This window comes from Chelonia mydas, chromosome 1, assembly GCF_015237465.2.
Source record: "Chelonia mydas isolate rCheMyd1 chromosome 1, rCheMyd1.pri.v2, whole genome shotgun sequence".
Classification (NCBI taxonomy): domain Eukaryota; kingdom Metazoa; phylum Chordata; order Testudines; family Cheloniidae; genus Chelonia; species Chelonia mydas.
In genome coordinates this window covers 149,665,897-149,669,523 of record NC_057849.1, presented here as the reverse complement: position 1 = coordinate 149,669,523, position 3,627 = coordinate 149,665,897, and the positions used below count along the sequence as shown (strand labels likewise).

The 3,627-nt window shown below is 43.5% G+C and overlaps 1 long non-coding RNA gene across 1 annotated transcript in view; it reads right to left on the bottom strand.

The window, feature by feature from the left end:
* LOC119566618 overlaps positions 1 to 3,381 on the bottom strand; it is a 153,995-nt gene extending 150,614 nt beyond the window's left edge. The window contains exons 1-2 of the long non-coding RNA XR_006287908.1: positions 3,233 to 3,381; positions 2,337 to 2,559 (exon numbers count right to left, since the gene is read on the bottom strand). This is a non-coding gene — a long non-coding RNA (uncharacterized LOC119566618). The remainder of the gene's footprint in view (positions 1 to 2,336; positions 2,560 to 3,232) is intronic.
* Positions 3,382 to 3,627: the final 246 nt, after the last annotated feature.

Genomic DNA, 3,627 nt, shown 5'->3' with positions numbered 1-3,627 from the left:
CTCACAGGTTAAAAAGCCTGGGGTGTTGCCTGCTGTAGAAAGCAGCTGGGTGAATCAGCATTCTTAAAGAAAATCAGTTTCTCTGATAAGGACAGGGGAGGAGAGTTTGCTGGATTCTGCATTATATTATGGCCCCTTTTGCTGCTCTGCTGCAGTAAAGGGGCTGCAAACCCAGTGAATCTGTTCACTGGGAACTACAGGTCCCTACAATATAGGCATATAGGGAACATGGCCAGACAGCTATTCTCAGCAGTCAGAAAAGCCCCTTGGGGCCATAGGCAGCCAAGTGTAAGGCAGAGTAGACATGGGGCTGCTCTTATGTGAGGAGCTTGGCTGGCCTTCAGCTGAGCCCAGAATAGGAGAGAACAAATATGGTTATAGCCATCTTTCACATCTCACATTGTGTCCCTCTCCATGCAGAGCTCAGTCAGAGCAAAGAATCTGCCCTGTGGAGTTCTAATCGCCTTAATGTCACAGATAGTAGGGAACTACAAAACTCCTCTGATGTCCCCAACCATCTGCACCATTTAAAACACCCCAACACTTAAAAGAACACCGCCAAATGCAAATGCAGGGGTTAAACCTTTCCTCCTGAATATGAGTGTAAGTGTAGACTACCCAGAGTACGCTACTGGGAGACACTGGACTACTGTGCTAGGAACAGATTGGTCCACCTTGGTGTGAGTGCATATTCTTCCTTACTTTCTTTTATTTTGAGCATTCATTCAATTTTTTTTAAAAATGAATTTTAAAGACTATTAAGGGCTCCTACACTGCCAGCCGGGATTATTTTTGAGACCGTGAAATGATTCCAACATGATGATAATTCCCAAAAGCAATTTGTATCCACGTTTTCTTCTTTTCAAACTTAGCAAGATGTGGGTTGGACACTGCTCTCCTGCTTAACAGACATGGTAAAAACAAGGACAGACACGGAGCCAGGACGATAATTGAAAAAGTCAGTGAGAATAGTCCCTGGTGGTTCCCTTATGGAACAACTTCTGAATTTCAGGCTCTCCAGTCTAGCTGCTTTCACTACCGCACAGTGAGATTTATATTATTATATTGACTATTTGGTTTAGGGGTAGCTCTGTTTTCTAGTGAGGTGAGCATGGGTCTAGCAAGCAAGAGACCTAAATTATTAGTGACTGTGGGCAAGTCTCTGTGCTTCATGTAACTCCCACCTATATAAAGGGATAATACACCATACCAGCCTTCATCAAACACCAGGCTCTACAGACAAAAAGTGAAATGTATTAATTATTATGCAATTAAAGAAAATATTTTGCCATACCAAAATGTCAACAGAGTGTCTGTGCAGCGCATAACATTCAGATCAAATAACAAACACCCTGCCACCTTGCATCCTTGAGAGAGGCTGTGTCGAGGAGGGCCATGAAGGTTTCTGCCCCTTCTCCAGAAGGCCATGCCAAGGAGTGATCTCCCTACTCTTGACACAACGTGTCAATGAACCCCATTAGGACCTAGCTGTAGAACATGGTGGCAGCAGGCTGCCTGGGACACTGGAGCCGGACAGGATGGACACAAAGGCTCCTGCCCCCACCCCATTGGGACCCCACAGACTCTCTTCCGGAGTTTAGAATTCTCCCCTGAGTGTTTTTCTGCTGAACGCAGAGAGGGATGGGCAAAAGGGACCTGGAGGTAGAAGAAAGTCTCATTTAGGGCACCCTAGGGAACAGTCACTAATTGGGAAAAGGGAGTGGAGATTACTATGTTTTTCTAATCTAACAATGGCCAAGTACAGCTGAAGAGTGTTTGTATCAAAACAACAATAATCTTCATCACTGTGGAACCAATAAGACGTGTGTCTATCACCACCTGGCCACAATGATTGGACCTTCTAGCTCTTTCCCCTCCCTTTGGTATGTCTTGGGCTATTTTAAACATTGTAAATCCTTTGGGGGCAGGATCCATATTTTATAAGTTAGTACAGTACCTAGAACAAGGGGGATCCCAGCTTGATTGGGGCCATTTAGGTGTTACCTCACTGCCGATAATAAATAAGTAATACAATAGTTATAATGGATTGTTCCTTCCATCCTTCTAATTGTAATACCATTAAATTGTACTTTTAGAATACAATCTACAATTAAAAAACCTATTTGGAGTAAACTCATAATTTTCATCGTAATCTCACTTTCAAGAAGCAATGGGTGTTAGAATCAACTAATGCCTTATAGTACTTAACTCAGACAAATAGGAACCTCCTCTAGATTTGGAAATCAGAGTGAACCCCTGGGAGCAGAAATATCATCTTAAAAATACAATTACCATTCAAAACAAATTTAAAATTAATACATTTCTTTATTACTCACCTTTGGTAATGCGCTCCTCAGGAGCAAAGGCCATTCAACAATGACCCAGGCAGATAGATGCTAGCATTGTAATGTTTCTGAGGGCAAACAATACGACAGCACGTTCTGTGGGCTTGGAGACTGTTTCAATAGTTTGGAGAGAGGGTTCTTTCTTCCTTTATTTCATCTGTGTTTGAAACTGATACAAATCCAAACCCATTTGTGACTCTCCTGGGAGCCAGGCCTGAAAATGGGAAATTAGTAAAGACCTTAAATTGCTGTGTAAATTGCTACATTTTCCTAGATTACATAGTCTGTAACCACAAAAGTAAAGACGTGTGGCAGCCTCCTGGATCAAACCAAATGGCTAAAAGAAACAGGCCTAAGAATAAAAACCTGTGAGCCCATTCTGCATACAGCAACAAGAAAGAGACTGCAAGAGTATTATGAAAGGATCTGACCTTCACCTATTGGCCCTTTAGTGGACAATAGCTTAGCTTGATCCTTCAGGGAATTCCTTCAGACTTAACAAGCTTGAAAAATCCTTTTATTGTGCCACAAGAACTTACAGCTCAATGCTGCCCAGATGTACCACATGCACAGGACCTCTGATGATGATGTCCATCCGTGATTGTGTTCTCTAGGTTGTGACAGGGGCCATGAACATTTCCAAAAGATCCGCTGAATTCTTTCAGAAAAGATGTGGGGGAAGAAAAATGTGTCACTTTCTGAGTGAGAAGGTGGGCTTCCCTTTCTTGTCTTTTCCCTAGATTACTAGGAGAAGCAAAAAGAAGCCAAGGAGAAAAGACTGTTTGCACAGCCCAGAGCATAATGGGGCTGCAATCTTGATTGGGACATATGGGTGCTTCCAGAGTATAAATATTTACTACCAAAAAAAAAATAAGGATGAGACTTACCCCAGAGAATGAGGGGATTTCAACGTAGTGGCTTCCGAAAGACCTTGCTGCTGCTTCTGCTACCAGGAGGTGCCGTAATGGGGCCTACAAACCCCATTCTGAGTTTAGACAGAGGAGGGAGGAGAGTCTTCCCTGTTTACAAGCAAGCAGCTTGACCACACCCCCATGCAGCTACCAGAGCTGTCAAACATGGAGGCAAGCACGCAGAGCTACAGCCAATAGAGGAAACAAGGCCTTCTATAAAGGGGAGAGTACAGAGAAGGAAAGGGAGGCAAAGAGGCTTGGGACAGCAAAGGGGAGACAGCAGCCAGAGACCGAAGCAGACTGCAAGCCCTAAAATTAAGGGATTGCTAGCCTTAATTAGGCTCACATACTGACCAAACTGAAGACAAGGT